The sequence below is a fragment of the Stegostoma tigrinum genome, chromosome 6 (genome assembly GCF_030684315.1).
Source record: "Stegostoma tigrinum isolate sSteTig4 chromosome 6, sSteTig4.hap1, whole genome shotgun sequence".
Lineage (NCBI taxonomy): Eukaryota > Metazoa > Chordata > Chondrichthyes > Orectolobiformes > Stegostomatidae > Stegostoma > Stegostoma tigrinum.
This window is the reverse complement of record NC_081359.1, coordinates 48,141,111-48,157,241: the sequence shown is the minus strand read 5'-3', so window position 1 is coordinate 48,157,241 and position 16,131 is coordinate 48,141,111. Positions and strand designations below refer to the sequence as shown.

Genomic DNA, 16,131 nt, shown 5'->3' with positions numbered 1-16,131 from the left:
TAGGTCAGTCCAGGGAGGACGGACAGGTCAAGGAGGTGGGATGAGGTTAGTAGGTAGGAAATGGAGGTGTGGCTTGGGGAGGGAGCAAGGGATGGGTGAGGGAAGAACAGGTTAGGGAGGCAGAGGCAGGCTGGGCTGGTTTTGGGATGCAGTGGGGGAAGGGGAGATTTTGAAGCTGGTGAAGTCCACATTGATACCATTGGGTTGCAGGGTTCCCAAGCGGAATATGAGTTGCTGTTCCTGCAACCTTCGGGTGGCATCATTGTGGCACTGCAGGAGGCCCATGATGGACATGTCATCTAAAGAATGGGAGGGGGAGTTGAAATGGTTCGCGACTGGGAGGTGCAGTTGTTTATTGCGAACCGAGCGGAGGTGTTCTGCAAAGCGGTCCCCAAGCTGCCGTGTGGTTTTCCCCAATGTAGAGAAAGCCACACCGGGTACAGTGGATGCAGTATACCACATTGGCAGATGTGCAGGTGAACCTCTGCTTGATATGGAAAGTCATCTTGGGGCCTGGGCTAGGGGTGAGAGAGGAGGTGTGGGGGCAAGTGTAGCACTTCCTGCGGTTGCAGGGGAAGGTATTGGGTGTGGTGGGGTTGGAGGGCAGTGTGGAGCGAACAAGGAGTCATGGAGAGAGTGGTCTATCCGGAAAGCAGACAAGGGTGGGGATGGAAAAATGTCTTGGGTGGTGGGGTCGGATTTTAGATGGCGCAAGTGTCGGAGGATGATGTGTTGTGTCCGGAGGTTGGTGGGGTGGTGTGTGAGAACGAGGGGGATCCTCTTTTTGGGCGGTTGTGGCGGGGGCGGGGTGTGAGGGATGTGTTGCGGGAAATGCGGGAGACGCGGTCAAGGGCGTTCTCGACCACTGTGGGGGGGAACGCACTGTGGGGACTGCTTTGCAGAACACCTCTGCTTGGTTTGCAATAAACAACTGCACCTCCCAGTCGCGAACCATTTCAACTCCCCCTCCCATTCTTTAGATGACATGTCCATCATGGGCCTCCTGCAGTGCCACAGTGATGCCACCCGAAGGTTGCAGGAACAGCAACTCCTATTCCGCTTGGGAACCCTGCAGCCCAATGGTATCATTGTGGACTTCACCAGCTTCAAAATCTCTCCTTCCCCCACCGCATCCCAAAACCAGCCCAGTTCGTCCCCTACCCCCACTGCACCACACAACCAGCCTAGCTCTTCCCCTCCACCCACTGCATCCCAAAACCAGTCCAATCTGTCTCTGCCTCCCTAACCTGTTCTTCCTCTCACCCATCCCTTCCTCCCACCTCAAGCCGCACCTCTATTTTCCTACCTACTAACCTCATCCCGCCTCCTTGACCTGTCCATCTTCCCTGGACTGACCTATTCCCTCCCTACCTCCCCACCTATACTCTCCTCTCCACCTATCTTCTTTTCTCTCCATCTTCGGTCCGCCTCTCCCTCTCTCCCTATTTATTCTAGAACCCTCTCCCCATCCCCCTCTCTGATGAAGGGTCCAGGCCCGAAACGTCAGCTTTTGTGCTCCTGAGATGCTGCTTGGCTTGCTGTGTTCATCCAGCTTCACACTTTATTATCTCAGGTTGTCATTTATCTGGATAATGTACTAATAAACAGGAAGACAAATAAAGATCACTTGGTGAACTTGGACATGGTGCTTAAATCTTTCTCCCAGGTGGACGTATGCCTTCAAAAGTAAAAGTGTGTGTTCCAGGCGCCCCGAGTGAGCTACTTAGATTACAGATTGAATAAAACCAGGTCGCACCCATTGAAAGAGAAAGTGAGGGCAATTGTAACAGCTGCGACTCCCAAGTCTGTACCGGAGCTTAGGTCTTTCCTTGAGTTAGTGAATTATATGGAAGATTCATATGTAACCTGGCCTCCATCTTCGCACCCTTACCCCTGCGGTTGGAAATAGTTGCGAAGCTAAGAAGCAACCTCTAAGGCAGTGTAAAAGCAGCTGTCGTCATCTAAACTGTTGGTCCACTATGGTATGAAGCGAGAAGTAATGCTGACATATGCTTCTCTGTATGGTTTCGAGGTGGTGTTGACTTGCTGGTGGACCAACAGGGAGGCATGTCTAATAGCATATGCTTCCTGGACTTTGGCTGATGCCAAATGCAGGTATGCCCAGATAGAGAAGGAAGGTATAGCAGTTGTGTCTAGTGTGAGGTGGTTCCACCTGTATCTTTGCAGATGGGAATTTGTCATACTAACAGATCACAAACCCCCTGCGAGAGCTACTGAGGGAGGACAAGGTGGTGCTGCCCACAGCTTCCAATACCGTTCAGTGCTGGACCCTTATTCTCAGTGCGTGCAAGTTAGAATACTGTCTAGGAAGCTGAGTAGCTAATGTGGATGTCTTGAGCTGCCTCACGCTGGCAGATGCTGTACCCGTGATGCCTCCCCTGGAAAAGTCTATTTTGGTTTTACACAATCTTGCAAGCACTGCAGACAATATCTGACTATTGGACACAAAAAGATCCTGTCCTGCTGAAGCTGAAACAGCACGTGTTAATCCGGGAAACAGAAGGGCCATTGCAACAGATTTGAAATTTTTCTGGACTGATGGGACTAAAATCACAAGGGGATAGCACATTATTGTGGAGAGCAAGGATGATTGTCCTGTGTAAAGGTCACTACCAGATACTGGCCAAGCTTTACCAGGGTTATCCAGCGGTTTCTGAGACCAAGATGTTGGCAAGAAATTATGTCTGGTGTCTAGGGTTGGATGTCTACATAGCTATTCCCTAACTGAACTAAATTCTACTGGAATGCTGTTTGAATAAACACAAGTCCCACTTATGTAAGCTCAATTAGTAAGACAACAATAACTAAAACTTAAGCTGTGCAACTTCACATCGTGTCTTCTGGAACACTGCCTTCTGTTGATCTCAAACCACAAACACGTTTCTTCAGCTGATCCTGCCATCGGGGATGTTTTCTCAGTGAAGACTCTTAGCTGGAAGTGCTGCAGTGGTACCTTTTTATTGATAGGGTGGTGCTTTCTTAGAGAGCTTAGTGATTTCTTGTGAGCTAGGCACTTATTTCTCAACTGGTGGTTTGGTTGCACCCCAATTTTCAAAAACCGTCTCCTTATGTACCTTGGATGACACATCAATTTTCTTAAAATAGCATTGGTTCAAGGTTGTCAAAACCATCAGATTTAAATTCAGTTGGCTTTCAATCACTGCTTGGTTTAAATTAATTGGCTGATTCCAACTAGTTATCAAAACAAACCGAGTGTTTCCAATCATCCCACCAGTCAATACATGTTTCATTTTTAGAACTGTCTGTAATCTGCAGCTGCTTACAGGCACATTTTACGTATAAATCTCCATGCTTAAAAAAGCACTCTCCCTTAAAGGGACCATATCGTTGTTTTTAATGAACAAATTTTTGCTTCCTGCCTTCCAATTCACGCTTACTCCACACAACTTCATAATAATAGTAACATTCTGGAATGCACACAGATTCTTCTTCTATGTAGGCCTTTTGATACAGTTGCTTTAGTTTTTCATTTTCCCGTTGTAAATCAAATAATTTATCTGAACTAAAAATATCTACTTTGTCCTCCACCTGTTCTTGTTTTTTTCCCCTCAGCCATTTAATCAAATATAGTTTCTGGCAGTTGAATTCAACTTCCTTATCTTTTACTACTGTTTGGTTTCTCCTCCTGTTTCCATCTGTTACTCTCTAACCTTGTTACCACGTAGTCAGAATAATTCCAAACATATACTTCCTGTAACACTTCAGTTGCCTGATTGTTTTCACTGACTTTTCAATTCCAGTAGGCATCAGTCCCAACTATGATCCAGCTAAACTGTATTTCTGGAACCAAGAATTCCTCAATTATTCCCATCACTGGACTCTTTCACTTACTTTATAAAATAGAACACTGCTTTTCTTGCTGTGAATTCCAATATAATGCCACTTTTTCCAGCAATATTCCTCCTTGTATCTCCCCATCAAAGATCAACTTGCTCATGTTTCTCTTAAGATCTTAAGTTCTTGAACAAAACCACGTGGCATGCTTAAGCATACCTTACCCATGCAAGTAAATTCTTTGAAGATATCTGACACTTCTCAACCAAACCCTGATCAGGTCATACTTTCTTTTTCCTTTGCAGCTCTTTAGCTTCCACTGAGCTTTCCATTGCACTTTAACAAAACTCTGTGGCTTATCCTGTTTTCCCTCATCTGTGTTCCGTATACTTTTACTAAACCACCAGCCCTGCGACTTCATGTGGCCTATTTTATTACAGTGGAGGTAACTGAGCTTTTTAACATCTCTTTCCCTCTCATGGGTTACCTCATTACCCTGTAGTAAACCATCTGTACCATCTTCAGTAAGATTTCCTTTTCCTTTACCACTTGAGGATTTCTCCTTGCCCCAATTTCTTTCCCACACAGATGGAAATTTATATTGGAAGCTAAACTTTGATCTGTGGACCAACTCATTATCTGCTAATCTTGCAATCTTAATTCTCTGCTCTTCCACTTGACTACTCACTACTTCAGGAACTGAAATTTTGAGCTCCTCCAAAATAATCATCTCTGTCTAAGAGTGTCATATGTTCGATATATTTTCTTATCCAGCTACCAAAGTTACTTTGCTTGATCCTTTCAAACTCTATGTACACTTGACCAGGTTCCCTCCATAGATTCCTGAAATGTTGTCCTTAGGCTTCGGGGACTAGTTCATACACACTTTAAGATGGAATTTTTCTCCTCATTACAATCAACTGATACCTCCTGTGTTACTGATGCAAATATCTCACCAGCTCTCCCTATCAGCTTTGTTTGGAATAACACTACCCCCATGGTCACTAGCCACTTCATTTGTTTAGCCACTTTCTCAAATGAAATGAAAAAGGCTTCTACATCCTTCCCGTCAAACCTCTGCAACACTTGGACACGCTTAAAAAGATTCCCATCAGGTCTTTGCCTATGATGGGATTGCTCTCCATCTACTGTCTTTAGCAGTACTCCTACCTTTCACCTCTACCATTTTAAGTTGACTTTGAATTTTCAGTTCCAACCTCTGAAGTTTGAAATCTCTCTCCCTTTTCTTTTGCTAGGGCATTTCTTTTTCTTTTTCCTCTGTTTTCAATCATAATTCAAACTGTTTCATTTCCTTTTCATGTTTGAGCTACTTCATTTGCAATTGAATTTTAACCATTTCCAATTATTCCGATGGCATTTCCACCAATCATAAGTATTGAGCTACTGCTGCAATTACGTCCCCTTTTTGCATGGATCAATTCCACCTTATCTGCCAATTCCAAAAGTTTTGCCTTACTCATTTTCAATAAAATTCCTGAAGAGACTTCTTCCACCCCCATGAAAGTACTATTACCACAGAAGGTACATCCTATTTAAACCACTCAAATGCAACATCCAAAAAGAGAACACTATAAATGCTGCCTTCAAGCCCAATAATCCAAAACCCAAACTAGAATTAGAGATTTTGGTCCTGACAAAAGCCCCCAGTTTGTTGTGGACTAGATCATACTCCATCAAAATATATTAAGATGATTGTCTAGACTCCAACTTTTTCTCATTTTAAAGATAAATGTTGTATTGTGTTCTGGATGCAGTTTGATTCGTCAAAGTACTAGGGTTCAAACAAAACACACTTGATTCATACACTTTAATTAAAATACGGATGGCATAAAAGAATTGGCTTAACTGTAACTCTATCAAAATGTGTAACAAAATAATATATTTTAACTGTTACTAATCAACTGTTTTAATCTCGCAACATCCAGTAAACATAGCCTTGGCAAAGGCAGTTTCAGTAAAACAGATTGTCTCACATGCAATTCTAGCAAGAGGAATAGAACCCCAGCTTTTAGCTGCAACAGAGAGAGGAATAAGAGCTTCAACATCTAGCTTCAAGACGGCAGCAACTGCAGAAAGCTGAAGTTTTAAAAAATTTCTGGTTCTGTGGGAGCTTGACCCCCACGCATTCAGGCTGCTTCTGTGCCAATTTTGAAAAGAGCCCTAAGACCTCATAAGCTATTTACTTTAGAAGCTTTGGAGCAGACTGCTTAGTACCTCTATCTCAATCTTCCCTTTTTTTTGTAAAAACATTAGAACAAAATACACCACTTAATGCCATAGTTTTGTCACATGATAGATTAGGTAAAGTTGATATTACAGGGGTGGGGGGTTATCCTCAGTCATTGAAAATAAACTGTTGTGTGTACAGCAATTAGTTAGGAAGGCAAGTGCTATTTTAGCTGACTTTGCAAGCCTTTCAGTAGCCGAGCAAATAAAGTTTACTGCAGTTGTAGGGTACTTTGGTGAGATCGTATCTCTTGCATCCTGTATAGTTTCCATCATGTTAGCAAAGAAAATACATAGGCCATAGTGGGAAGCATCTGATGTTCACCAGATTGATTCCTGGGATGGCAGATTTATCATATGAGGAGAGATGAGGTCGACTCGGCGTTTTTTTTAACTGGAGTTCAAAAGAATGAGAGGAGATCTCATTGAGACATTTAAAACACTGTCAGAGCTGGATAGACTGAATGCAGAAATTATTTCTGAAGAAGGGTCAAGGCCCGAAAAGTCAGTTTTCCTGCTCCTCTGATGCTGCTTGGCCTGCTGTGTTCATCCAGCTCTACACCTTATCTCAAATTCTCTGGCATCTGCAGTTCCTACTATCTCTGATGTTTCATTTGGCTGGCTTGGGAGGGGAAGGGGTCCAGAACAAGGGGATCATGGTCTCAGGATATGTGCGAAGGCATTTTGGACTGAAATGAGCAATTTCTTTGTAATGAACATGTGAAATTCTCTACTTCAGAAAGCTGAGGAGGCGATCACTGAATATATTAAAGAAAGGAATTGATAGAGCAAGCAGTCTGGCTTTGACATAGAGAATAAGTCATGATCGTGTTGAATGGCAGTGTGCTTGATGGATCACATATGCTACTCCTCGTTTTTAACCTAATCTCCTTACAGCCTTCTCTTTTCCAAGAAAAAAATCCTAGTTTCACCAGACTTCCTACATTACTAAATTTTCTCATCCCTGGAATCATTGTTGTCATCCTCTTCTGCACTCTGTCCAATGCAGTGCCTTCATAGCCTTTCTAGAAGTGCAGTGCACAGAACTTGACAGAATACTCCAGCTAAGACTGAAGCGTTGACTTACATAACTTAATTATAACATCCCTGCTTGTGTGCTCTATGCACCTATTAATGAAGCTTAGATTACTGCATGCTTCAGCGGCTCTCGTGAACTGTCCTGCCACTTTCAATGACTTGTATGTGTGTGTACATAGAACAATACAGCGCAGAACAGCCCTTCGACCCTCGATGTTGCGCCTGTGAACTACTGTAAGCCCCTCCCCCACACTATCCCATCATTCTCCGTATGCTTATCCAAAGACTGTTTAAATGCCCCTAATGTGGCTGAGTTCACTACATTGGCAGGTAGGGCGTTCCACGCCCTTACCACTCTGAGTAAAGAACCTGCCTCTGACATCTGTCTTAAATCTATTATCCCTCAATTCGTAGCTGTGCCCCCTTGTACAAGCAGAAGTCATCGTCCTCGGAAAAAGACTCTCACTGTCCACCCTGTCTAATCCTCCGATCATCTTGTATGTCTCTATTAAATCCCCTCTTAGCCTCCTTCTCTCCAGTGAGAACAGACCCAAGTCCTTCAGCCTTTCTTCATAGGGCCTGCGCTCCAGACCAGGCAACATCCTGGAAAATCTCCTCTACCTACTCCAATGCTTCCAGTAATGGGGCAACCAGAACTGCACGCAATATTCCAAGTGAGGCCGCACTAGCGTTTTGTACAGTTGCAGCATGACATCACGGCTCTGGAACTCAATCCCTCTACCGATAAAACCGAACACACCGTAAGCCTTCTTAACACTATCAACCTGGGTGGCAACTTTCACCAAGAATCTTTCTATTGACCTAGTGTTCTGCCTTCCTATTATTACTCCCAAAGTGAATCACCTCACATTTATCCATATTAAACTCCATTTGCCACCTTTCAGCCCAATTCTGCAGATTATCCAAGTCTCCCTGCAACCTGCAACATTCTTCCACACTGTCTACCACTCCACTGACTTTAGTGTCATCTGCAAACTTACTAATCCATCCACTTATGCCTGCATCCAAGTCATTTATAAAACTGACAAACAGCAGTGCTCCCAAAACAGATCCTTGAGGCATACCACTAGTGACCTGACTCCAGGCTGAATATTTTCCATCAACTACCACTCGTTGCCGCCTTACAGAAAGCCAGTTTCCAATCCAAACTGCTAAATCTCCTTCAATCCCGTGCGCCTCTACTTTCTCCAATAGCCTACCATGTGGAACCTTATCAAAGGCTTTACTGAAGGCCATGTACACCACGTCAACTGCCCTTCCCTCATCCACATGCTTGGTCACCTTCTCAAAAAAACTCGAGGTTTGTGAGACACGACCTGCCCTTGACAAATCCATGCTATCTCCAATCAAATTGTTGCTTGCTAAATGATTATGAATCCTATCTCTCATAATCCTTTCCAAAACTTTTTCTACAACAGACGTAAGGCTCACAAGTCTAAAATTACCTGGGTCATCTCTACTGCCCTTCTTGAACAAGGGTACAACATTTGCAATCCTCTGGTACTAAACCTGTTGACAACGATGACTGAAAGATCAAGGCCAAAGGTTCCAACACCACCTCCCTAGCTTCCCAGAGAATCCTCGGAAAAATCACATCCAGCCCAGGGGATTTATCTACCTTCACACATTCTAGAATTGATAACACCTCCTCCTTACTAACCTTAATCCTTTCAATTCTAGTAGCCTGTAACTCGGTCATCTCTACAATATTCTCCTGTTCCTCAGTGAAAACAGATGAGAAATATTCGTTTAGCACCTCTCTGATCTCCACAGGGTCCACACACAGTTGCCCACTTCTGTCTTTGACTGGCCCTATTCCTCCCCTAGTCATCCTCTTATTCTCCATATACCTGTAGAAAGCTTAAGGGTTCTCCTTTATTCTACCTGCTAATGTCTGCTCATGTCCCCTCCTTGCTCTTCTTAACTCTCTCTTTAAATCCTTCCTAGCTAATCTGTAATTCTCCATCGCCTCATCTGAACCATCCCGTCTCATTGTCACATAAGCATCCCTCTTCCACTTAACAAGAGATACAATTTCTTGAGTAAACCATGGTTGCCTTACCTTATCACTTCCTGTCTGCCTGTCCTCTCCTCCACATCCCTGGAACTTTGCGGAGGCCTGTATAAAAAAAAACTCCCAGCAGTGTGACCCCTCCTCTCCTGTTTCTGACCTCAGCCCATACCACCTCAGTAAATGAGTCCTCATCAAAAGTTCTTTCAGCCACCGTTATACTGTCCTTGACTAACAAAGCCACACCTCCCCCTCTTTTACCACCTTCCTTGACCTTAATGAAAGATCTAAACCCTGGAACCTGCAACATCCATTCCTGACCCTGCTCTATCCATGTCTCCGAAATGGCCACAACATCGAAGTCCCAGGTACCTATCCATGCTGCAAGCTTACCTACCTTATTCCGGATACTCCTGGCATTGAATTAGACACACTTCAATCCAGCTTGCTGTCTGCCACCATACTCCTGTGACAGTGAGGTCCTGTCCATGTCCTCCCTACGCTCATCCTCCAGTGTACTAGAACTACACCTCAGTTTCCCATCCCCCTTCTGAGCTAGTTTAAATCCACCTGAATAGCACTAGCAAATTTCCCACCCAGGATCCCACCCCTGTGGTTCAAGTGGAGACTGTCCTGTTTATAGAGGTCCCACCTTCCCCAGAATGAGCCCCAATTGTCCATGTACCTGAAGCCCTCCCTCCTGCACCACCCCTGCAGCCACGTGTTCAGCTGAAATCTCTCCCTGTTCTTTGCCTCGCCATCTCGTGGCACGGGTAACAAACCAGAGATAACCACCCTGTTTGTCCTAGCTCTCAGTTTCCATCCTAGCTCTCAGTTTCCACCCTAGCTCCCTGAAATCCTGCCTGACATCCCTATCCCTCTTTCTACCTAAATATACACTTGAGTCTTTCTGCTTCTGCGCAACCTTTAGAATAGCAACCTTTGTTTTATACAGTCTGTACATTTATGTGCACAATTGTATTGTGTCATACTTTGCACCAAATTTCACCCGCCATCCACTACTTTACTCTTTTATATTACTAAGGTCGTTTGAATAAAGCCTGGGGTATTTATTTATTGCTCTCAACTTGTCATATTCCATGACTCATACATACATATATTCAGGTTTGCCTATTCTTCCATCCCTTTAGAGTTGCACCTTTTTTTTGCATCTCTCCCTCTGGTCTTTGAACCAAACTGTATTACTTCAGATTTATCTTCATTGAACTTCACCTGGAACATATCTATGTCCTCCAACAACTTAAAAACAAAGTTGCTGGAAAAGCTCAGCTTGTGGAGAAGAAAACAGAGTTCATGTTTCAGACCCGATGACCCTTACTACTGGACCCAAAACATTAACTCTGTTTTCTCCTCCACAGGTGCTGCCAAACCTGCTGAGCTTTTCCAGCAACTTTGTTTTTGTTCCTCCAACAACTTGTTTGTCCATTTGAAGTTCTGCTGTCCTCACTGTTATCAATACTTCCAAATTTCATATCATTTGCAAGTTTTTAAGCTGTGTCCTGTACTCCATAGTCTAGGTCTTTTAACATAGAGCATAGAACATTACAGCGCAGTGCAGGCCCTTCGGCCCTCGATGTTGCGCCGACCTGTGAGATCGAGAAAAGCAAGGAACTCAAACACTGACCATAACAGTACTCCACTACAATCCTTCCTATTTCCTGTCACTCAGCCAATTCATAATGATGTTGTCCTGTCCCTTTTATTCTCTGAGAATTTAATCATAACCACACTGCAGTTTGAGAACAACACTTTCACCTGATAAGTTGTTTTCTGGACCAAACATTACTCTCAAAAAAATGTTATTGGGACTTTAGAAAATTCTAAAGCCTAAAGAGATTGATATTACTGACACTGTCACCAAAAATCTGCTACTGCATGAGACACCACAGAAATATAAGGATGCAATTTAGTTACCAAAATGGTAAATTGCTTTACTGTCACTGTTATCAAGGGCAGATAAAAGCTCACCCAACAGGATTGATTTTAAAAAAAGACCAGTTTATTTATTACAAACAAACTTAGTGCTTGACAAATAGCAGGACAGGTTGTTAACTTAAAACTATATTCCCTTTAAACTTGGATGCATAAACACAGGACAAATCGAGACATATAGGTCTACTGAGTTATGAATGGAATTAAAAAGCAAAAAGAAATCTTGTGATTGAAGAGACCAAATTATAAGATGACATTCTCAGTTCTTTCAGATTGTGTTAAAGGGATCACCTTGCTGTCAGTTGCAGGGCGATTAGAAGATCCCCAGTTTGGGTTGCAGTCTGTTGGACTGATTTATAAGTTCGGATTCCAAAACCTTTGAGCGTTATCTTTTACTCAGTGATAGTGAGGAAGTGAGAGAGCACTGCTTCCTTGCAAACCTCAACAACTGTAAGGTACTTTTTCTTTTCCACGAGAAACTGAGAGATATGCTACAAGCTTCTTGCAGGTTTCTGTTCAACTGTGACTTTCCTCATGTTGTGGCAAAATGGAAACTAACAGTCCAAATGACGTTGGGCAACCTGCAGTCCGATGCTGCACCTACCTGTTTGTCTAACAAAAGTAACAAATCCATCCTAACTCTGCCTTAAATAGCTGCTTTTTCCAGTTGACCTTTTGTGCACAATATTAATGCACAACACTTTTAATTTTGACCTTCAAGTTACAAAATATCATATATTAAACTATGTATCTCAGGCGTTGTCCAAGATTTACATTTGTCCAGTAGTCATTCCCAAAAACATGTGCTTCTAACAATATCTTGAGAGAATATTTATCATTTAGGTTACAGAGTCCTATGTCAGTGTAAGCCTGGCACCAATTATGATGCAGTGAAACTAGTTTATTGCAAATTCCAGGGTAAACAACTTGTTTAGTGCAATACATATATGATCCTTAATGGACATTAGTACGAGCTAACAAAAATAACGTCATAACTTTTCGCCAACCCCTTTTAAAGCTGCAGTTTATACTCACTAAAACAAACAACTAGTTTATGAATAAAATTTCAAACAGCCTAACTGGCATCAGGCTTCGCATTATTTAAGCCTGAAGTAGTTCATTTTGAACACATTAATTCAAAATTATGATTCGGAGTTGTGAAAATTTGAGGTTTCTTATGGAGTTGACAACAATTAATAAATCAGTTGATTTCATTGTGATTTGTGGTATTCAATGGTTCATGCAATATTGCAAATTCTTCCTTAGCACATTTTCCTGTTATTTTAGTTATCATTTGTTGAAGATATGTGTTTTGATGAGGCCTTTTCTTTTACTACATTTTTGTGCTTTTCAAATGCTCTTCAACATCAAAGATGTCACATGCTTGCAGAGCATTCTATGGGATGGGGGGGTGGGTGAACAGGCAGAGGTCATGATCCATGTTGAGACATAGAAAGGAAGAGAAACCGGGTCCAACAAGTAGACCTTAGGGAGTTAGGTAGGAAATAGTAATTTCTGGATTACTGGCAGTGCCATGCATGCGAATGTACGTATATAAATATAATTATGGAAAGATAGAGCAAATGAATGGATAGCTCATTGGTAGAGGAGGGAGGACTTTAGATTCTGGAGACACTGGAATGATTTCTGAGATGGGATCTATGCAAATTGGATGGGTCACATCTGAGCAAGAATAGGACTAGAACCCTCGCTGGGAGCTTTGTTTATGGTATTGGGAGGGATTTTTATGTAGCTTGATCGGGGGATGAGATTCAGAGAGAAGAGCAGCTGGGATTAAGTCAGAAGTTAAATTAATAAGTGAGACTTTAAGGTAGAAGAAACACAGGGAAATGGCATGAAATATTAAGTTGTGCACTTGGGGAAGGTTAAAAAGGTAATGGATTACACTACAAATAGTATGATGCTGAATGAAGATCAGAGGAACATATCCACAGTTAGAAGGGCAGGTAGATAACGTGGTTAAGAAGACATAATGGAATATTTGCCTTTGAGCTGGGGCATAGAATACTAGAGCAGGAAGCTATCATTGAGGCATAAAATGCTGGCTCGGCTGCAGTTGGAGACTTGTGTACAATCCATTACAGAAAGCAAGAGCTTATACTCGTGAGGGTACAAAGAACATTTATCAGGTCTGGTTTGGAGTGTCTTAGTCATGGGGGAAGATTGGACAGGTTGGTATTGTTTTTCTTTTGAGCAGTGAAGTTTAAGAGGAAACCTAATAGAGGTGTATAAGTTTGAGAGGCATTGATAGGGCAGTTAGGAAAGCGCTTTTTTTACAACCAGTTGAGGAATCAATAGCAGGGGGCATAAATTTAAGCTCTGAGGAAGAATACTTAGAGGAAAGTTGTGGGGAAATATTTTAAATCTGAGGGTGCTGCGAGTCTGGAACTCACCGCCTGAAAGGGTGGTTGAGTCAGAAACTCGATGTTGAAACAGTATTGAGAGATTCACTTGTGTTGTTGCTGTCTCCAAGGCTATGCGCCAACAGCTGGAAAATGGAATGAGTGTATACAAATTTTAATTGACCAACCCAAGCATGATGAGCCAAATCGCCTGAGTTTGAATGATATTAGTGCTGCGAAATGGGTATTTTTCTATTAGCACTCAGTGTTAATATCAGATATTTCCAGAGTAGGCATAGATGTGAAGACTTTTCTCCCCCCAACAATCTTGTTCCATCACAGACAGCAGCGCCTCAGTGGAGTCTCCTGTGAAAACTTGATTTCTGTCTTGCCATGTGTTTGAATGTACTTCCTTCATTCATGGGATTAGCACATAATGGGTTTAAAAAGTTTTCAGTTCTGGGAATTGGGATGTTTTGTAAAGACAAGGTGCTGAAGAAGTAAAGAGTCATAGTTTCTTAGAGTCATACAATTACAACAGTGCAGGAAGAGGCCACTGCACTTATAGCAGTAATGGACTCATTGGAGTGATTGATCAAAATAATTGTATCTTCTTTGCAGTGTCTTTGAGATCTGCATTGTGTGTTTTAGAATGCACTGAATTAGTGTTGATATATGTAAAAAGTAAGGATTAAAAACTAGAATTGATGTGTTTAATGCAAGCCTTTTTTTCCCCTGTAGTTTGGTTGCAATGTTAAAACTTGTAACCCAAACTCTAGATTGAATTGTGAACCCTACAGCAAAAGATTACATAACTGGAATGATGTCATATGGTTTGACTGGGAGTACAAACATTGGATTGTGTAACGTGAATGCATTAAAGCTGAATGCCCTAAAGAACTGATTTTAAGGTTATTGCAACTGGTGTCAGTCTTAAGTACTGAACAAAAATAGAACCAGAAAGAAGTCCAACACCTCCCTTTCTTTACTGACTGGAGCATTTTTCTGCTTTTGCCATCGCTATCCTGTGATCTATCGCTTCAAAGTGGGCTTAATGTTGGGAGACTTGTTCATGCTGTTAGAAATGGATTGAGATTTCTCAAATGTACCAGTTCCTTAAGAACAAATTATTTTCTTGCATTATGTATTAGAATCCTGTTATCTGCGTCTCTACCGCCAGTGACACATCATTTATTACTTTTAATACAAGTTTCTATTCTGGGGCAAGGCATTTCCTGCCATGTCAAAATGCTTGATATTTTTGCTGTCTGTATTCTTCCCTTTCCCTTGCATCATTATCCTTTCAAAAGCAGTATGAGGATTTAATACATTACTGTGTCAGTAGTGTGCAGTTCTTTATTCTTCTGCCTTGTTTTCTTGCTGTCCTAGTCCTAAAACACAAACTTTTTTCCCCAGTTATCTCTTCTTGGTTTTCACATCCTAAATAATATCTCCAAGCTAACCTTGTCCATGGGACAAACTTTCAGCTCAATCTCTAAAAGGTCAGTTGTCCTCTTTATCCCAAAAGCTTGATAAAGTGAAAACTAGTGTGCTATTTTTGAGCATATCTTGTTTCTCAGAAATTCCACCATTGACACCCATGACCTTACAATTCATACACAATTTCAAATTACTTTGATTTCCCCCCCAGCCTAGCCAAGAGATGTCACCCCATTATCCCCCAAAATTTTGACTACGTGGCCGCATATTTGTTTGAATCCCTCCATCAAAATTTCATTCCTTTCTATAGTACCAAAATTACTGAAATCACATAATATTGCTGATTGTTGTTGCTTTATTTCCTTATCATCATCCCCTGCAGCCTTTTAAATGTTCCAATGCCTTGCCTTTATTTTTGCATGGCTCAGCTTCATGCTTGCCTATCTGATCGTACTTAGGGAATTTTCCATGGTATGTTCTGACTTCTACATGGTTACCTCCAGTGAGTGTATCCAAGGATCAATTCTTGGCCATATTGCCTTCCTCATTGACTTGATACTCCTTGATTGTATCATCTGCAGACATGGTTAAATCCCACGTGTACACTATTGACAATGTACACCAATGACAATGATGATAATCCAATCTTGGATGTCTTTCTCTAAACATTGAACAGAAACCCAGCAGCACAAACTGTACGGAAAGTACTAATTCCATTATCCTCTTCAGTCATGTTTCTAGATAGATTGACTGTTTAGAATTCCAGTATCTTAGTTCACCACAAGCTAAGCATCTGACCACATACCAGTTCTATTCTTAAAGAAAAATCCCTACTTTCTCCTCCTTCACTTCACCTCAACAGGTCTTTTCCCTAAGATGGGGAATTCAAAACTAGGGAGCATTTGTTTTTAAGTGATAGGAGAAAGATTTAAAAGGGACCAGAGGGGAAACTTCTGCATATGCATCGTGAGGAAGTGGTAGGTACAAGTACATTTACAACATTTAAAAGACATTTGGACAAGTGCATGTGCAGGAACAATAAGAGGGTATGGGCCAAATACAGGCAGGTGGATCTAGTTTACTTTGGGGAACTTGGTCAGCATGAATGAGTTGGACCAAAGGATCCGTTTCCATGCTGTATGACGCAGTCTACTGTGAAAACACTTACCTGAGCCTTTATTGCTTTGATTCAACAATTGCAGTGCTGTCCTAGCTAACCTAGTAGAACTGTACTTCTTGTCT

The 16,131-nt window shown here is 42.1% G+C and overlaps 1 protein-coding gene across 7 annotated transcripts in view; it reads left to right on the top strand.

Moving 5' to 3' along the window:
• cep295 (centrosomal protein 295) overlaps window positions 1-16,131 on the top strand; it is a 208,413-nt gene that overhangs the window by 178,951 nt on the left and 13,331 nt on the right. The gene's annotated exons all lie outside the window — the stretch shown is intronic.